The sequence below is a fragment of the Puma concolor genome, chromosome B1 (genome assembly GCF_028749965.1).
Source record: "Puma concolor isolate L17-30 chromosome B1, mPumCon1.1.hap2, whole genome shotgun sequence".
In the NCBI taxonomy this organism is placed as follows: Eukaryota; Metazoa; Chordata; class Mammalia; order Carnivora; family Felidae; genus Puma; species Puma concolor.
Window position 1 is genome coordinate 178,353,268 of NC_141670.1, and position 21,125 is coordinate 178,374,392.

Here is a 21,125-nt window from a genome sequence, read left to right on the forward strand (position 1 = left end):
TACTCCATACTATTTGTTATGCTGTCTACATCTTCGTCAGTTTTGGAAAGTGATTAGTCAGGTGTTACGGAATATAAAATATAACTATTTAACAACATCTCTTTGGGATTCTACTTTAATGCTGACAAATGACTACATCTATAATCCAGAGTAAATTTTTTAGGTTACGTGAATGGAATTGCCAAGTGAAAAAAAAAAAAAAACGGTTTATGAATTAGTTCATTTTTAGTATTATTATAATACGTTTCTCAAGAAAACTTTCAGTATTGTGGTGGAATGAAGTAGTATTATAAGCCTTCCTGCATATATCAGTTACCAAGGCTGCCTATGTAACTTTTCATGGTCCTTCTGCCCAAATAAAACAGTCACTTTGTTCTCACATCTAACTCTACCTTCTGCAAAGGTGACACTCCTTCCTCTTCTGCTTTATATTTCTCCTTAACAGTGATTATTCCTAGCATATTATATTTTTCTTAATCATTTTGTTCATTTTTTCTCTCTTCTACTAAAATCTAAGTTCCAAGAGAATGTGTTTGTGTATTTTGTCAGTGTGGTACCCCAGCATTCAGAACAGATATTTATAACAGCAAGAAGGAAAACTAGAGGGGCATCAAGATTTGTAGCATAAGTAGCATTTGTAGCATAGGATTACTAGGATAATGAACTGGCCAAAGGATAAAGGGAAATGTGACTTCGTTTTTTGTCAGTGGTAATAATAGAATAACTTGGAGGGTTTAACGTGTAGAGTGAAATGATCATATGGTGTTTTAGACTGATTCTGTCATTGTACTGTGGTTAATAATCTGTATTATTTTTCCAAATCATTACCTTATTTTATCATGATCTTATTTTATCATTGATCTGTTAGGCAAAATAACTGTGACTTTGAATATGCCCTGTTACTAGTCTGTTGGGAAGTATTATTAATTCTATTTTAATACAAGGAAACTATAGCTTAGAGAGATTACAAACATGCACAAGCTACATAGTGGATGTACCAGGTTTCCAACAATAATAACTATTATTGTTTTTTAAAAACATACATTTAGTTACAACTGAATAGTGGTATAACTTGTGACACCGCTGATACTTTAATCACATTGATGAGTCCTTTTAAAAAAACATATTTTCCTGGCCTCTACCTCAAAGGATTCTGATATTAAGGCTCTGGAGTGGGGTCTATTTATCTATATTTTTCAGCAAGTTGCCTAAGTGATTCTGATGAATAACCTGATTTAAAAGCACAAACATGTTTGATGGTATTTCTTTTCAACGCTTGGTTTAGGCTAATTAGAGAGAAAATTATTATAGTAGTGCAACTGAGTTAAGACAACAGAAAATGGTGAAAAGATAGCCATGATAGAACAAGAAGCTGTCAATGATATATATTAATGGAATATGATTTCTTCCTTGTTGAATTCTCCAGGGTTCTGTTATCAAAGCACCATAGGGATAGTGAAATAAGCAATTTCACTTTATATAATTTTGGAGGAGCCAGAAGAGTATAGAACTGAAAAGGGGGTTAGAAGATCAGAGGAAAGTCAGTAACACACCCTGGAACAGGTGAGGGTTTCCAGGAAAATATAGGACTAGATACACCTATCTGCTAGAATAGAACCATGATGGTGACCTGGCATACACATCTGTGGCAGGAAGTTGTGGCTATTACCCTCCTGATTTTGATGAGAATCAGATTCCTGTTTCATATAAATGCCCTCTCCACATGTGCTTGTTAATATACTTCCCCCCCCCGCAAAAAAAGTGAAGAAATACTAGTGCGAAGAAAGCAGCCAACATAATGGGGGGGGGGGGAGTAAGATAAATGTACTCTCGTAGAAATGAACTTATATACCATCCGGTGGAGGATTATTAGTCAAAATTTCCCCTCAAGATAAAAGTTTCCAGCTTCTTCTGCCTGTTTTTTGTATGAAGAATCCAACATAACTGTGATTTCTCTCTTCACTAACATAGCAGGTTTCTGTTATGTTTCTAAAGATGGTTATTGTTTTTACTGCACTCTATTCTTTCAATTATCTCTCTTTTAGTATTATTGATCATGGGTTTGTGTTTGTCTCTTGTGGCTACTGCCTTCCTGAGTTTGGAAATAAAAAAAAAGCAATACTTTTGAGCCAAGGGTGATATATCAGCACAGCCAACAGTGAGAAGGGAGAGTTCTTAGTGATGCATGGAAAGAGCAAGATTTGGACCCCACCAGTACATCTGTTCTGGTCTCTCGTTTCCTCTAAGCAACAGCAACCTTCTGAGCAAAATGGCTGCTCCTGTATTTTTATCTCTTAAATATTAAATATTTTCACATTTGTCCACTATTGCATATTTTCACTTTTGTCCAATTCTTGTTCAGGAAGGAGAAACTAGGGAACCTAAATGCTAATAATAACTTAATTGGTGCTACAATAGTCCAGCATATATGGTAAGGAAAACTCAGAGTTACATGATAGTATGTAGAATACTGGGGCAAAGTGTTAAGGACTAGAATACTGAGTGAAATGGAGCTGGTCTGAATAAGGGTATGGGCTGAGAGCGAACTCAAAGTGTTTTTTTCTAACTTTCTATCTCCAATCTTACAATCTGTTTAATATATATTCAGTATATTTAATACGAACTGAAATAATGACAAAGCTAGAAAGTAATAAAAATATTTAAGCTTGCTTTTATCTATATTGTCGTGTTTTATATTAGGATGGCAAAATTTTATTCCATGATCTGTTGGTGTTACACAACTCAAAAAGGGATTTCCTGTTACTTTTCCATTTCTTATGTACTACATGCTCTCTCCTGATACACAATTGAGCACTTCTCTGACTTTTACCATGAGACATGACCTAATTTCTACTTTTGTGAAATTCCCATCAATTTTCTTCTCTGCGTTACTCTGAATGTAGTCAATTTTATATCTCCCTAGTGATCTGTGCTTTTCATTTAGTTATAAAAAAAAGTGTTTTTTTTTGTAATGTCAGTGATTTTTAATTTAAAGAGTATAAATTGTCTTTCACACGTTGTCTTTTACATTTCCTTCTCATTGAGCTGAGCTTTTGGATATCTACTTAATCATGAATTTTAATTATAGCATTAATTATATTTTCAGAAACTGCTTTTTCAATATAATATTTCCAAGTTCCCATTCATTCTTATGTACTCAACTATTTGTTCTGACTTGCCTCAAGGACATTTTTTCTCTGTTTTATGTGATCTAACAAAGACACGCAAGTTAAAATGTAGAGGCAGACACAGAAATCAAGCAATGAAAATTAGGACAGATAACAGAGATAAGTTCAAAAAGAGATATTTGCTATCAGATACTATGCCAAACAGGAATTAAAATCAGCTTACATTCCTTGACTACTCTTAAAATATATAGGCCACAGGAATAGGATAAAACTCAGAAACACTGGCTTTTTAAAGCAATTTATTCTCTATTTTGTAACAGAAAATGCAAAGTAATGATCAGAATTCATTAGTAAGATCAAGCCTGAAAGTGAATATGAAATATGTGATTATCCAAGCATCTACATGCTGGTCTGTGTTATCGTATGTGTCTGCTTTTCTCATTAGAACAAAAGCTTTGTTGCATGGAGAGCTTGTCTCATTTTTAAATTGTCACCCCTGCCAAAGAGCGATCACAAGGATTTGAAGTAATTATTGTTGAATAACTCACTGGAAAAAAATATATAAATAAATAAATTAATTAAAATAATAGTTATAATACATCAAATGCCACAAAAAGAACAAAGCCAAGTTTAGAGCATTTTCTAAAAAAAAAAAATGAATAGAATCCAAACCAATGTCTTTCATAATCAAAGTTTCTGTCTTAATTTTCATCAAGCTTTTCCATATGTTCCAATACACTTCTTTGATTTTATGTCAATACATCCATTTTCTCTCATGCTTTATGCTTCCAAATGAAGATGAAAAATCAAGTATTTCTGAATTGGAAATACTGAATCCAGTTGAAATGTGATTCTCATATTAAGTTTCCAACCCTTAGCGTAATTCTGAGAGGTGGTCAGATTTAACGTGTATGTGCTTTGTGGAAATTAAGATGGGTCATGCTAATACTGAGTTGTTGATGTGATGTTTTGTATGAAGCACATTAAGCAGGAAATCCTTACCATAAGACTGCCAGTGTATATCTATATTAATGAAACTTGCTGTCATTCTTTAAAACAACGATATATCCTAATAATATTACAAATTAATATGGGTGGCAGTGACTAAAAGTGTTAGGGCAGTTCAGAGAAGGAGGAGATAATGGCTATTTAGATGAGTTTTTCTCAAAGGGATAAGACGAGCTAGGTACAGAAATATTTGAATACAAATTTCCCACTGCACTATCTTAATTGTTGCTAATATAGCTTTCTTACATTTACATTTTCTTATAACTATCATAATCTTAAAAGATATCCCCTGTGAAAAATATAAAATTAATTTCTTAAAATATAATTTTGAAGAGTTTTTCTAGATATAAATATTTTGTTCAGTTTATTTGTAACGTACCTAGAACTATTTGTGGGGAAAAAGTTCAGTTATCTAGAAATATCTATGTGTAAATTTTAAAACTCCCCCTTCATTCATTTATTCTTTTAACTACTATTGACCCTCTGTTGTGTGTCAGACATTACCTAGGAACCAAGGATGTGAGAGATAGCTTTTTCTATAAATTCTGGAGTTTCTGAAAAGATAGAGCATATGCAAAACAAGTGGTAAAATATGAAAGTGTTTCTCAACCTTGGCTTTTTTGATATTTCAGGACAGATAATTCTGCCTGTGGGGGTCTATCCTGCATAGAGGATTTTTAGCAGCAGCATCTCTGGTTTTACCTGCTAGATGCCAGGATCTCCCTTCCTAGTCATGAAAACTGAAAATATTGCCAGATATTCTTAAATGTCTCATAAGGGACCAAATAGCTGCTGCCAGAAAACCACGCGTAGAGTGTATTAGGAGCTAAGTGCTTTGTAGAACAATAAAACTGAACAGATGGTTTACCTTGACATAGTGATTAGGAATCACAGCCTTCTTCCATGTGTGGCTCACTCGAAGCTCCCCTTCCACTTGAGATTCTAGAAGAAAGGTTGTTGGACAACAGCTCTTCACTGAGCAGCTGCTTCCAAAGAACGCCACAAAATGAAAGGATGAATTTTTTATGGGAAGTTAGCTGCCCCTTCCTTAACTGGAAAGGACAGGAACCAGTCAGGAGGATGAACGTGGTATCCAGAAAATATGTTCAAAAATTTCAACGTTGGACTATTCCAGTATCTCCCAATTGTGCATTTCTCATATTCTGCAGCCCTTTCTGGGAGGCTTCCTTCTTTTTTTATTTTTTGTATTTCTTTCATTACTAATAATTTCCAAAGAAATGATGTAATCTTTGAATGATTTGTCTAGTTGCCCATAATGGTCCATCTTCTCTGTTGATGCCTTGCAGAAATAAGGAGTATATTCATAAGGCAAAGGGCCCTGGTGAATGATTGACTGTGTGCTGAGACTAAACCACACAAGCATCAATCCAAAGCCCCTTTCCTATGAAATATATTGTTTCTTGAAATTAATTGGCTTCAGATCAGCATCTCTGTAATCTGGACAGAAGTCTTACTGAGATATCAATGTGCTGCACAGCTGAGCAATGATGCAAAAATAAATCAACAAAGCACACATATTTAAATACATAAACACATGTATTTGTAGAAATTAAAATACAGGAAGGAATCCTCCACTGATCATTAAAGCTTTGGCTTTTATTGTTTGTTTTCTAAAATAGGTACTACTTTGATTACCTCTGTGGAAATATTTAAACAATTCTTCCTTTCACACTATGTTGTAATCACTTGATTATGAAATAGCTAATGCTATATTGACTGTTAACAGCCATGATGCCAGGAATGGAAATGGCCAGGTTACCAAGTAATAGGGACAGCCAAGTAATAAAATGGTTATTTTCTAATAGATTTTCCTAACTCTGCTCTTCACAATATGCCAACATTTTATGTTTTATTAAGTGTCACAAAGATATTTAGGTCCATATTTAATCAGCAATACAGAATAGTTTCCATCTAGATATGATACTCAAAAAACTACGCACCTTAAAAAGTATATTTTTTTTAATGTTTTATCTATTTTTGAGAGAGTACAAGCTGTGGAGGGGCAGAGAGATGGGGACAGAGGATCTGAAGCAGGCTCTGCGCTGACAGCAGTGAGCCCAATGTGAGGCTCGAACTCACAAACTATGAGTTCATGACCTGAACTGAAGACAGGTGCCTAGCCAACTGAGCTACCCAGGTGCCCCCAAAGTACATTTTAAGAAACAATATATGAAAGAAGCCTATTGCACTCAATTCTCTAAAATTAACATTAAATCCATATAGGCAGGGAATGCATATGTAGATCTTTTAATATTCTATTTATTCTCTGTCATCGCAACCTATCCAACACACAGAAAATAAAAATGAACTGATGTTATTGAATTGCACAGAGCAGTGTGTTAATATGTCCCTTTCAAAAGTGCTGTAGGAAACAGACTCGAAAAATTCTTATCTGATGCACTGTAAGAAATATTGCTGAGGATGATGTTAATTATACTAAATAGTTTGAGTTTTATGATTACTCATAGGTAAAAGATGTAAAATAGTAAGCTTCTAAAATAACTGTCCCATTGATATAATAAGCCTTAGACACTTTGCAAATAACCTGAATTATTTTCACTGATGGAATTCATGGAATGATAAAAACAAAATGTGTGTCCATCACACATACATAGATCTATATTGTTTTGCATTATCTTCATTGTTAATGACCTGGTATGGCCCTACCCCAATATTATGTATTCTTGTCATTTCAATTTATGTTATATTATATTCTATGTGTCTCTATACTCAGCCCTACATCTCTTTGAACCAAGAATGTATATAAATAAAATAAATAAACTGTTCTAAACACCTGAGACATAAATATACATTAATTTATGTAGATACTAAAGTATTTTGGGGATGGCTGGGTGACTCAGTTGGTTAAGTGTCTGACTCTTGATTTCCACTCAGGTCATGATCTTATGGTTTGTGAGATTGAGCCATGCTTGGGGCCCTGCACTGAAAGTGCGGAACTGCTTGGGATCGTCTCTTTTCTCTCTCTGCCCCCCCCCCAAAATAAATAAATAAACATTTAAAAAAAAGAAGATATTTTCAACTGACACATAGGTTTTAATTAACTATTCATCTATCATTTGAAATTTAAAGTCTTTGTATAATCACTGACAAAACACCATAAGGAAAACATTCTCAAAACAAGTAAAACAAAACCAATATTCTCAGAACAAATTTCTACAGCATCCTATGTGCAACTCACTAGTAGTTCAGTAGAACTCAGCGCTCTTTTATGTAGTCACAATCCTTGTCACTTTTCTTCACGTTGTCCCAGCAAGGGATTCAATTTTCACCTTAATAGATTCCACTCTGCATGCTGCTACCTGATACTTCCTAAATGACTCTTGAAAACAATTACCATAAAAGCACAGCATATTTGAACCAGAAAGTCTAAAAAATACAGACAAATACAAAGAATTCCTTACGTGTGTGTATTAACGTTTGCAAATTGTCTTCTATGGAACATTTGTGCTATGAATAGGTTGGAATACATATATTTCATAGAAATTATAGAATCATTACAGCCATATTTTGTAATTCCCTCCTTTCATAAACTATCCTTTTTTTCAACCTCATTAAGCACCCTCCCTCATATCTTTTTAATGACCACAAATCAATCTGCCTAATGGACTTATCATAATATGTTTAGGAACTCTCATTGTTAGGTGAGTTAAATGATTCAGCAACATAAGCAATGTTTTGACTACACTGAACAGTTTCAATTTCGAGCAGATGAATTCCAAAGGACAAGTTCTTTGAAGTGGAATTTTTGAGGCAAAAAGCAAGCCAAATACCAAAATTTTGACATAAGATGTCAAATTGTTTCAAAAGCTGCAAAAAAAAAAAAAAACTTTTGCTACATTTGCACCAGATTGTTCTTGTTACGTTGACATATTTATCACATTGCCACCAGCTTAATAATTACTGATTATATGATGTCAAACCTAGACTCTAACTTGCCATTAAAAACATTGCATGCAGAATTATTTTGTACAGATTTCTCATTTTATCCTAAATGTTTATAACTGGAAAGCTAATTTTTATGAATATATCACTTTTTTGTTTGTTTTCTGCCCATTCATTCACTTTGTCATTTCACTTGTACCTCACAAACGCTACCAAACAAAATTCTGTGTTTACATGAAGCTTCATCTTGAATATAGCCCACAATCAATTAAAAAGGAAAATATATCAAATCATATAAAAGTATGACCTCCAATTGTATAAACTCTATCTTGATTACAGTACAGACGTAGAAAAGCTCTATTGTTAATTATTGTAAGAATTATAATAGAAGTTGCATTTAGTGGGTGCTTAGTATACAGTAGGCAAAATGCGAAGTAGTTAGCAGAGACCAACTCAAAACTTCTCTGTGAAAGGCATCCATTGGTTAACTGACTGATGTTAATTTAGTTATACATTTATGCAACAATGTTTATTCAACACTTCTTATATGTTGTTGAATATATAACAACATACATATATACATACCTATGTTCTAGGTCTGGACTGAATAAATGAATTAAACAAAGTACCTCTCACTAGATTTTGCATTCTAGAGAAGATATTTTAGTTTATTATCCACACACTACAGGCAAGAAATGAAGGTTTAGGATAGTTTGATACATTTAAAACTGAAGCTCTATGGCAGTCTTTATAAATTTATTTGAAATGTTACCCTCACACATCTATTGTCAGCTGGTGCCCCTGGAGTTTGAATATCACCTTCATTCACATATCCTCCTCAAATTTTTTAATTACAAAATTATTCTTAGCTCTTTCTCCCTTTGAAGAATGATAATTTATCAAAATGATATGAATATAATTAGCTACTTTATCTATCTATCTATATCTATGTATCATCTATCTATATCTATCTATCCACAAATGTATATAGATATCCTTTCCTGTGTTTGTATAGAATAGATATGAACTATTTAATTTAGCCATTAGATATACACTATATGCATGCACATTTATTTTCCATATGCATGTAAGAATCAGTTTTCATCTCAGCAATACTGTAAAAGGATGTGAGTACAGAATTTTTTTTTTTATTTTTTTTTTAATTTTTTTTTTCAACGTTTATTTATTTTTGGGACAGAGAGAGACAGAGCATGAACTGGGGAGGGGCAGAGAGAGAGGGAGACACAGAATCGGAAACAGGCTCCAGGCTCCGGGCCATCAGCCCAGAGCCCGACGCGGGGCTTGAACTCACGGACCGCGAGATCGTGACCTGGCTGAAGTCGGAGGCTTAACCGACTGCGCCACCCAGGCGCCCCAGTGAGTACAGGATTTAAATATGCAAGCTAAGAGTGAAATTTTTCTGACTGTAAAAGAATTTGGACACTTGAGATAAACCGCTTAAGTCATTTGACCCAAGATTGCTGAAGGCTCTCCCTCGCCCATTTTTATGCTCATCTTCTTTTTCTTTCTCTAAAAAACAAATAACCCAAAGCATAACCTTTATTTAGTAAGACGAAAAAGTTCAAATAAAAAATGTACACTTTATTTTTGAGAAGTAATTGATAAGTTGCTTTTAAAATACCGTCTCTCATGTCAATTCTTTCTATCAATCATTTCAGTCGGCTACCTTACAATTAAAGTTTTGAACTCCATTTCTATGAAGGAAATAAAACATTTTGTTTAAAATTTTTTATAATATATGTAAATTAAGGAAGCAGCAGGTAGACTGATACCATTACTAGAATCACAGGTCAGGAACCACGTCTACATACTCTTTTTTGACTCCACAGTTTCTAGCATAGTATTTGACCAGAGGAAGCATTTTAAGGTTACTTTCTGGAAAATCAGGTCTTTTTCTTATTTTGCTTTGTGTCATTTGTACGCGTATCTAATATAAGAACTGGGAACCAGAATAAATAGTGATAAACTAGGTTCAAATGAATAAATTTCTGTTATACCAGGCCAAAAATCAACATTTGGGAGGTGATTTAAGAAATGATTAGCTCCAGACAATGAAAGGAAAACCAAAGAAACTTTCTCTTTAACACTAATATTAAAAAGTGTTATAAGGAGAGGGAAGATGGCGGCGTAGGAGGACGCTGGGTTCACCGCGCGTCCTGCTGATCACTTAGATTCCACCTACACCTGCCTAAATAACCCAGAAAACCACCAGAGGATTAGCAGAACGGAGTTGCCAGAGCCAAGCGCAGACGAGAGGCCCACGGAAGAGGGTAGGAAGGGCGGCGAGGCGGTGCGCGCTCCACGGACTGGCGGGAGGGAGCCGGGGCGGAGGGGCGGCTCGCCGGCCAAGCAGAGCCCCCGATCTGGCTTGCAAAAAGCGGAGGGGCCTGACGGACTGTGTTCCGACAGCAAGCGCGACTTAGCGTCTGGGAGGTCATAAGTTAACAGCTCTGCTCAGAAAGCGGGAAGGCTGGAGGACAAAGGGAAGGAGAGCTGCTGAGCCCCCTGACGACAGAGCTCAGTTTGGTGGGGAACAAAGGCGCTCGCCAGCGCCATCTCCCCCGCCCATCCCCCAGCCAAAATCCCAAAGAGAACCAGTTCCTGCCAGGGAACTTGCTCGCTCCGAGCAAACACCCAACTCTGCGCTTCTGCGGAGCCAAACCTCGGCATCGGATCTGACTCCCTCCTGCTGCCACAGGGCCCCTCCTGAAGTGGATCACCTAAGGAGAAGCAAGCTAAGCCTGCCCCTCCTGCCCCTGTGCACCTTGCCTACCCACCCCAGCTAAGACGCCAGATCCCCAGCATCACAAGCCTGGCAGTGTGCAAGTAGCCCAGACAGACCACCCCACCCCACAGTGAATCCCACCCCTAGGAGAGGGGAAGAGAAGGCACGCACCAGTCTGATTGTGGCCCCAGCGGTGGGCTGGGGGCAGACATCAGGTCTGACTGCGGCTCCGCCCACCAACTCCAGTTATACACCACAGCACAGGGGAAGTGCCCTGCAGGTCCTCACCACGCCAGGGACTATCCAAAAGGACCAAGCAGAAGATTTCCCCTCAGAAGAATCTCCAGGAAATAACAACAGCTAATGAGCTGATCAAAAAGGATTTAAATAATATAACAGAAAGTGAATTGAGAATAATAGTCATAAAATTAATCGCTGGGCTTGAAAACAGTATAGCTGACAGCAGAGAATCTCTTGCTACAGAGATCAAGGGACTAAGGAACAGTCACGAGGAGCTGAAAAACGCTTTAAACGAAATGCATAACAAAATGGAAACCACCATGGCTCGGATTGAAGAGGCAGAGGAGAGAATAGGTGAACTAGAAGATAAAGTTATGGAAAAAGAGGAAGCTGAGAAAAAGAGAGATAAAAAAATCCAGGAGTATGAGGGGAAAATTAGAGAACTAAGTGATACACTAAAAAGAAATAATCTACGCATAATTGGTATCCCAGAGGAGGAAGAGAGAGGGAAAGGTGCTGAAGGGGTACTTGAAGAAATAATAGCTGAGAACTTCCCTGAACTGGGGAAGGAAAAAGGCATTGAAATCCAAGAGGCACAGAGAACTCCCTTCAGACGTAACTTGAATCGATCTTCTGCGCGACATATCATAGTGAAACTGGCAAAATACAAGGATAAAGAGAAAATTCTGAAAGCAGCAAGGGGTAAACGTGCCCTCACATATAAAGGGAGACCTATAAGACTCGTGACTGATCTCTCTTTTGAAACTTGGCAGGCCAGAAAGAATTGGCACGAGATTTTCAGTGTGCTAGACAGAAAAAAATATGCAGCCGAGAATCCTTTATCCAGCAAGTCTGTCATTTAGAATAGAAGGAGAGATAAAGGTCTTCCCAAACAAACCAAAACTGAAGGAATTTGTCACCACTAAACCAGCCCTACAAGAGATCCTAAGGGGGACCCTGTGAGACAAAGTACCAGAGACATCACTACAAGCATAAAACATACAGACATCACAATGACTCTAAACCCATATCTTTCTATAATAACACTGAATGTAAATGGATTAAATGCGCCAACCAAAAGACAGAGGGTATCAGAATGGATAAAAAAACAAGACCCATCTATTTGCTGTCTACAAGAGACTCATTTTAGACCTGAGGACACCTTTAGATTGAGAGTGAGGGGATGGAGAACTATTTATCATGCTACTGGAAGCCAAAAGAAAGCTGGAGTAGCCATACTTCTATCAGACAAACTAGACTTTAAATTAAAGGCTGTAACAAGAGATGAAGAAGGACATTATATAATAGTGACAGGGTCTATCCATCAGGAAGAGCTAACAATTATAAATGTCTATGCGCCGAATACCGGAGCGCCCAAATATATAAAACAATTACTCATAAACATAAGCAACCTTATTGATAAGAATGTGCTAATTGCAGGGGACTTTAACACCCCACTTACAGAAATGGATAAATCATCTAGACACACGGTCAATAAAGAAACAAGGGCCCTGAATGAGACATTGGATCAGATGGACTTGACAGATCTATTTAGAACTCTGCATCCCAAAGCAACAGAATATACTTTCTTCTCGAGTGCACATGGAACATTCTCCAAGATAGATCATATACTGGGTCACAAAACAGCCCTTCATAAGTTTACAAGAATTGAAATCATACCATGCATACTTTCAGACCACAATGCTATGAAGCTTGAAATCAACCACAGAAAAACGTCCGGAAAACCTCCAAAAGCATGGAGGCTAAAGAACACCCTACTAACGAATGAGTGGGTCAACCAGGCAATTAGAGAAGAAATTAAAAAATATATGGAAACAAACGAAAATGAAAATACAACAATCCAAACGCTTTGGGACGCAGCGAAGGCAGTCCTGAGAGGAAAATACATTGCAATCCAGGCCTATCTCAAGAAACAAGAAAAATCCCAAATACAAAATCTAACAGCACACCTAAAGGAACTAGAAGCAGAACAGCAAAGGCAGCCTAAACCCAGCAGAAGAAGAGAAATAATAAAGATCAGAGCAGAAATAAACAATATAGAATCTAAAAAAACTGTAGAGCAGATCAACGAAACCAAGAGTTGGTTTTTTGAAAAAATAAACAAAATTGACAAACCTCTAGCCAGGCTTCTCAAAAAGAAAAGGGAGATGACCCAAATAGATAAAATCATGAATGAAAATGGAATTATTACAACCAATCCCTCAGAGATACAAACAATTATCAGGGAATACTATGAAAAATTATATGCCAACATATAATTGGCATATATGTTGGACATATATGTCCATAAATTGGACAACCTGGAAGAAATGGACAAATTCCTGAACACCCACACTCTTCCAAAACTCCCACACTCTTCCAATAACTCCAAAATGGAATTATTACAACCAATCCCTCAGAGATACAAACAATTATCAGGGAATACTATGAAAAATTATATGCCAACATATAATTGGCATATATGTTGGACATATATGTCCATAAATTGGACAACCTGGAAGAAATGGACAAATTCCTGAACACCCACACTCTTCCAAAACTCAATCAGGAGGAAATAGAAAGCTTGAACAGACCCATCACCAGCGAAGAAATTGAATCGGCTATCAAAAATCTCCCAACAAATAAGAGTCCGGGACCAGATGGCTTCCCAGGGGAGTTCTACCAGACGTTTAAGCAGAGATAATACCTATCCTTCTCAAGCTATTCCAAGAAATAGAAAGGGAAGGAAAACTTCCAGACTCATTCTATGAAGCCAGTATTACCTTGATTCCTAAACCAGACAGAGACCCAGTAAAAAAAGAGAACTACAGGCCAATATCCCTGATGAATATGGATGCAAAAATTCTCAAGAAGATACTAGCAAATTGAATTCAACGGCATATAAAAAGAATTATTCACCATGATCAAGTGGGATTCATTCCTGGGATGCAGGGCTGGTTCAACATTCGCAAATCAATCAATGTGATACATCACATTAACAAAAAAAAAGAGAAGAACCATATGATCCTGTCAATCGATGCAGAAAAGGCCTTTGACAAAATCCAACACCCTTTCTTAATAAAAACCCTTGAGAAAGTCGGGATAGAAGGAACATACTTAAAGATCATAAAAGCCATTTATGAAAAGCCCACAGCTAACATCATCCTCAACGGGGAAAAACTGAGAGCTTTTTCCCTGAGATCAGGAACACGACAGGGATGCTCACTCTCACCGCTGTTGTTTAACATAGTGCTGGAAGTTCTAGCATCAGCAATCAGACAACAAAAGGAAATCAAAGGCATCCAAATTGGCAAAGATGAAGTCAAGCTTTCGCTTTTTGCAGATGACATGATATTATACATGGAAAATCTGATAGACTCCACCAAAAGTCTGCTAGAACTGATACATGAATTCAGCAAAGTTTCAGGATACAAAATCAATGTACAGAAATCAGTTGCATTCTTATACACTAACAATGAAGCAACAGAAAGACAAATAAAGAAACTGATCCCATTCACAATTGCACCAAGAAGCATAAAATACCTAGGAATAAATCTAACCAAAGATGTAAAGGATCTGTATGCTGAAAACTATAGAAAGCTTATGAAGGTAATTGAAGAAGATTTAAAGAAATGGAAAGACATTCCCTGCTCATGGATTGGAAGAATAAATATTGTCAAAATGTCAATACTACCCAAAGCTATCTACACATTCAATGCAATCCCAATCAAAATTGCACAAGCATTCTTCTCGAAACTAGAACAAGCAATCCTAAAATTCATATGGAACCACAAAAGGCCCCGAATAGCCAAAGTAATTTTGAAGAAGAAGACCAGGGCAGGAGGCATCACAATCCCAGACTTTAGCCTCTACTACAAAGCTGTCATCATCAAGACAGCATGGTATTGGCACAAAAACAGACACATAGACCAATGGAATAGAATAGAAACCCCAGAACTAGACCCACAAACGTATGGCCAACTCATCTTTGACAAAGCAGGAAAGAACATCCAATGGAAAAAAGACAGTCTCTTTAACAAATGGTGCTGGGAGAACTGGACAGCAACATGCAGAAGGTTGAAACTAGACCACTTTCTCACACCATTCACAAAAATAAACTCAAAATGGATAAAGGACCTGAATGTGAGACAGGAAACCATCAAAACCTTAGAGGAGAAAGCAGGAAAAGACCTCTCTGACCTCAGCTGTAGCAATCTCTTCCTCGACACATCCCCAAAGGCAAGGGAATTAAAAGCAAAAGTGAATTACTGGGACCTTATGAAGATAAAAAGCTTCTGCACAGCAAAGGAAACAACCAACAAAACTAAAAGGCAACCAACGGAATGGGAAAAGATATTTGCAAATGACATATCGGACAAAGGGCTAGTATCCAAAATCTATAAAGAGCTCACCAAACTCCACACCCGAAAAGCAAATAACCCAGTGAAGAAATGGGCAGAAAACATGAATAGACACTTCTCTAAAGAAGACATCCGGATGGCCAACAGGCACATGAAAAGATGTTCAGCGTCGCTCCTTATCAGGGAAATACAAATCCAAACCACACTCAGGTATCACCTCACGCCAGTCAGAGTGGCCAAAATGAACAAATCAGGGGACTATAGATGCTGGAGAGGATGTGGAGAAACGGGAACCCTCTTGCACTGTTGGTGGGAATGCAAATTGGTGCAGCCGCTCTGGAAAGCAGTGTGGAGGTTCCTCAGAAAATTAAAAATAGACCTACCCTATGACCCAGCAATAGATAGCACTGCTAGGAATTTATCCAAGGGACACAGAAGTACTGATGCATAGGGGCACTTGTACCCCAATGTTCATAGCAGCACTCTCAACAATAGCCAAATTATGGAAAGAGCCTAAATGTCCATCAACTGATGAATGGATAAAGAAATTGTGGTTTATATACACAATGGAATACTACGTGGCAATGAGAAAAAATGAAATATGGCCTTTTGTAGCAACGTGGATGGAACTGGAGAGTGTGATGCTAAGTGAAATAAGCCATACGGAGAAAGACAGATACCATATGGTTTCACTCTTATGTGGATCCTGAGAAACTTAACAGGAATCCATGGGGGAGGGGAGGAAAAAAAAAAAAAAAAAGAGGTTAGAGTGGGAGAGAGCCAAAGCATAAGAGACTGTTGAGAACTGAGAGCAAACTGAGGGTTGATGGGGGGTGGGAGGGAAGAGAGGGTGGGTGATGGGTATTGAGGAGGGCACCTTTTGGGATGAGCACTGGGTGTTGTATGGAAACCAATTTGACAATAAATTTCATATATATAAAAAAAAAGTGTTATAAATATTACTTGGGCAGTTTCTTTAAACCCAACAGGAGGTTTTATTGAACTAAGATTGTAGAAAAAAATACTGTAATTAGAGAGGGCATCTGTATGTAAAGTTGCCATTCAATGCAACTCATTTCAGTGCAGAGTTACTTCTTCAGCATGCAATCTATTTAAGTTATTTCAGAAATACCTTGGAAACAGATTTATTTTCAAAAAGGGCTATAAAATGTGAAAGTATATTTGCTTTGATAAGAGAATTTATTAAAACTTAGAGAAAAAAGACATACCAAATAATTTAGATTGGCACATATTTTTGTCATAGTCTCAGTCTAATGAAAGCACATTTACTTTATTATTCCTACAAACATACTACTTTGACACGGAAAGGACTTTTGTAACTATATTCATCGTCATACCATAGCCAAAAATATCTAATTTGTCAAAGATCTACCAAGCATTAAATTTTAATACTGGAATCAAAGTGTCATTATATAAGATGTGTATAATAGAAGAAAATATTGTATTTGGAGGGAGGTTGATTAATGATGACCTTGTATTTCGCCATCTTGGCTGTCCACCATTTTCACAAACAATTATTCAATAAAAAAATTTATTAAGTTTAGGAACAAAAATCAAAAGACAGATTTATACCAACCCATTTCCATAGTTTCTTCTATATAAAATATAGGTATAGTGTATGTTGCAGATATAATTTGAGACTGTATTAAAATACATAGAAAGCAAATAGTATTAGTATTATTTAGTGGAAAAACAGTATCCAACACCCATCAATTCTTTGTGAGATAATTAACTTATATGTTGTTTGTAAGATAAAGAATTACTTATTATAAATAAAAAATATAATATTATTTTAAAATTATAAAATAAAGAAAGTATAAAGTAAGAAATTAATATTTACTCATAATCTCTTTACACAGAAACTTATTAAAAATGTAATTTGGGGCTTTATCTTTCTAATTTTCTATTCCCATCATATAGGTTATATATAAAGTATATTTCATAACTTTAACTTAAATTTTATCAGATTCAAATATGCAAACATCATCTAAATTCTTAGAATTTTCCATATATCCCTATATATTTTTTAAAAGAGGATCCATACAAAAAATCTCTTTGTTCTGGCCATTATCCCATTTCCTTTCCTTCCAACCCAACATTTAGCAGCATCCTAATTTACATATATATATATATATATATATATAATCATGTTGTTGAACATTTATCACACGTGCAAATTGTAAAAATACACTGTATTGTCTTCTTAAAATTTCCCTTAATGCTATCATCTGAATGTATCTTTTTGTACTTTTCCCTTTTTACTAAATTCATATTTTTTAGTAACAATCTAGGTTTATATAGATTTAGTCATTATTTTTTAGTGCTATGTAGAACACACTATACACGCACATGCACACACACACACACACACACACAAAACTAAACCTATCTCTTTTCTTCTAGGTATAAATGCAAGATGTTTCCAATTTTCCATTATAGCCATGACATAACAATATTTTACATGTTTCCGTGTGCAAGTGTGAAATTTCTCCTTCAGATTTCATGCCTACCATAGAATTCCTACTCCTAGGTTACATGTGTCTTTGATTGTGTTGATTATTGTTCAAGACCTTTCTGAAGTATTCAGTTAAATCTCACCAGCAAAAATGCAAGTATCCCATTTTCCATTACCTCCTAATTTGCCCTTAGCATACACTACAAATAATGCTTTAAAATCATTTTGTATAATTTTGTTAAACTTGTAAAAGTATCCCATTTTTCTTTTAATTTGTACACTCTAGGTTTTGGTAGGGCAAAATATCATTTCACATTTTTATTGGCCTTTTGAGTCACACCCTTTTTGTGAATTCACTGCACATAATTTTTCCCACTTTTTTTCCATTGTATTGTCTTTTATTAATGGATTTTAGACATTGTTTATATATTATTGATGCCAAAACCTTTCAAATGTTTTCTTTCATTTTGTTTTTTTTCAACTTTCTTTATGTATCTTTTGTCATAATGAAATATTAATATTAGCAATTTTATTGATCTAATTTATCTCTTGAATTGAGTGTCTTACTGAAGAAATTTTTTTTGCATAACAAAAATATATCTCTATTTTAAAACAATGTTAAAGTTGTAATTCACTTTTCTATTTTTAATACATCAAAAAATCTTGGTGTATACTATGAGGTCAAGAACCAATTTCATATTTTTCCTTTTGTATGTGATGAATTAATTTGTTTCTAGAATAATTTATCATATAGTCACAGTTTTCCTGACTGATTTATAAGGGAAACTCTTGTTATAAACATTCCCATATATATGATCTTTTTCTTCCATATTTGTGACAATTTCATATGGTTTTAATTAGTATTGCTGAATTATTTAGGGTTTGATCAGGACAACAGAAGCCATCCCATAGACTTCAATGCAGTGAATTTAATATACAAGTTATCTATAAAGTTCACAGACTGAAAGGGCAAAAAGAAGATGGTGAGATAACCCGAGGTTTAGCAACAGTAGAAGGGCACTACGATCCCTAAGGTTAAAGAGAGCCATTGGAGAGCAGGTGTACATGAGGTTTTTTGGTTATGGTGGTAGGGACTATTAGACCTGGATATAGCCAGAACCTTGGAGGAGATGCAAAATGCCAGAGATGCTACATTGAAGCAGAGAGAAAGGAGTAGAAGTAATCAATTTTTCCCAACTCTCTCTCTTTTTTCTCCAGAATACCATCCATTAACCTAAGGCCAGTAGGTATGGCAGCCTGGGAAATGTAGTTTAACTTACCAGTGAAGATAAACAATGAGCAAAGTAAGGACATAGTAAATCCCAATGAATGGTAACGCTATGCCACCACCCTTCCTTAGTTCATCTTACATAAATTGCTTTTCCTTTTTAATTTATCTTGATTTCTTTATGTGAAATGTAGAAGTCAGTTGTCAAATTCACTAAATAAATGGGGAAAACGGCAAAGGAAAAAATAAGTTTGTATTACAAAGAAATTAATACATAAGCTAATTTGGGAAATTCTTAACATTTTTTATGTGGAAGTGGTATGATATGCTAATTAATATCATGAAGACTAGAGAACATATCTGCAAATTGCACTACTTACTAGCTGTGTAAACAACGTATCTCCGCATCAGCTTTCTCATTTGTAAGAGGACTATAATAACACTACATAAAATAAACGTGTTATGATGATTTTTAATTAAATATGTATAAAGCTTTTAGAACAAGACCTGGTACATAGCAGACACCCAATAATATTGTCATTGTGGGTGTTGTATCATTACTATTATCATTAATGATTTTTTTTAGTTTTCCTGTCCATCATGATGGTATATTATTTCATGTATGCAATTCTTTGTGATTAAAGAACACTTACAAATTTCTCTGTAGAAGTCTTGTATATCTTCTAAAAGTTTTTTATCCTAACTATATTGCATTCTGATTAAATTCTACAGCATTCACTCCCAATTCACTAATTCTCTTTTGAACACTGTCTAGCCTATAATTTTTGCATATACTAAATTTTGCAAATTTCAATGTCTGTGTTTTTCAATTTCATTATTAGTTTATTTTTTTCCCTTATTATGGACTTTAGTTTTGTTTCTTATCTATGGTTCCTTTTTGGAAGGTTGGATATGAACATGTATGCTGATATCATATTGTTGTAGCATTTATATTTAACTGGGAGTTAATTTGCCTTTCACTTGTGTGTGCACACATATGTGAATGTTGGCTATATTCTTTAGTATCAGCATTCTTTTTCTATCGTCTTATTTTATAGGCTCATTTTGAGTGGGAGTCATGTGTTCTTTCTTTAACTATACCTTATCTGTTGTTTCAAAGTTTCTTTCCCCCAGCTTCTACATATGGTGACGTATAAGTCAGTGGTTCTTCTCACTGTGTAGTAATACAGAGACATCAAAAATCCAGCCACTGAGTTAGTAAGTTCAGTTCAGTCACGGTACAAATTCTGATTGGCATACCATGTATTTTCCTTTCTGCTTCCCTTAATAATCAGATAGGCAATAAATAAATAAAGTAAAATACAATACAATACAACACAACACAATACAATACAACACAACACAATACAATAAAACAAAACAAAATAAAGCATAATCATAACTCACTTTTCCTCCCTTAGCCTTATTTTATGATTGAGGAAGCTCTATCCTCTGTCTTGATGTCCTACAGTGGGATGAAATCTACTCTTAGTTTTGATGTGGAAATGTTGAGGTTCAGAGTGAACAGTCAAGAAAGAATTCTTGAGATGTCTTCGGTGCAAAAAGGTTGCTTTATTAATGCACGGAGACAGGACCCATGGGCATAAAGAGCTGCACTGTGGTTGTGAGGAATGGCTAATTATATACTTTCAAGTTGGGAGAGGGGTAGGGATAATGTAAGCCTTTAAAAAATTTGGAACCAAGGTTTCCAGGACTGTGAGCTCTTGTTAGGAAAAGGTCATTTATTACTGTCCAGTAAAACCTTTATAAGACCCTTCAGATGTATATCAGTGGGCCATATGCTTGGAGGACGATTGCTAACATGTATCTTGGGGGATAGAGATAAAGGAAATTTCCAAATGAACTTTTATATGTTAAAGGAAACTTACAGGATTCTGGAGGTCTGGATAATGTTAAGCTAAGATTGCCTTCATCAATGGGCTATAAGTTATAAGAAAGTTTTTTTTTTTCTTTTGCCTTTGTTCCCCACATCAGTTTCACATAGATTTCCTGT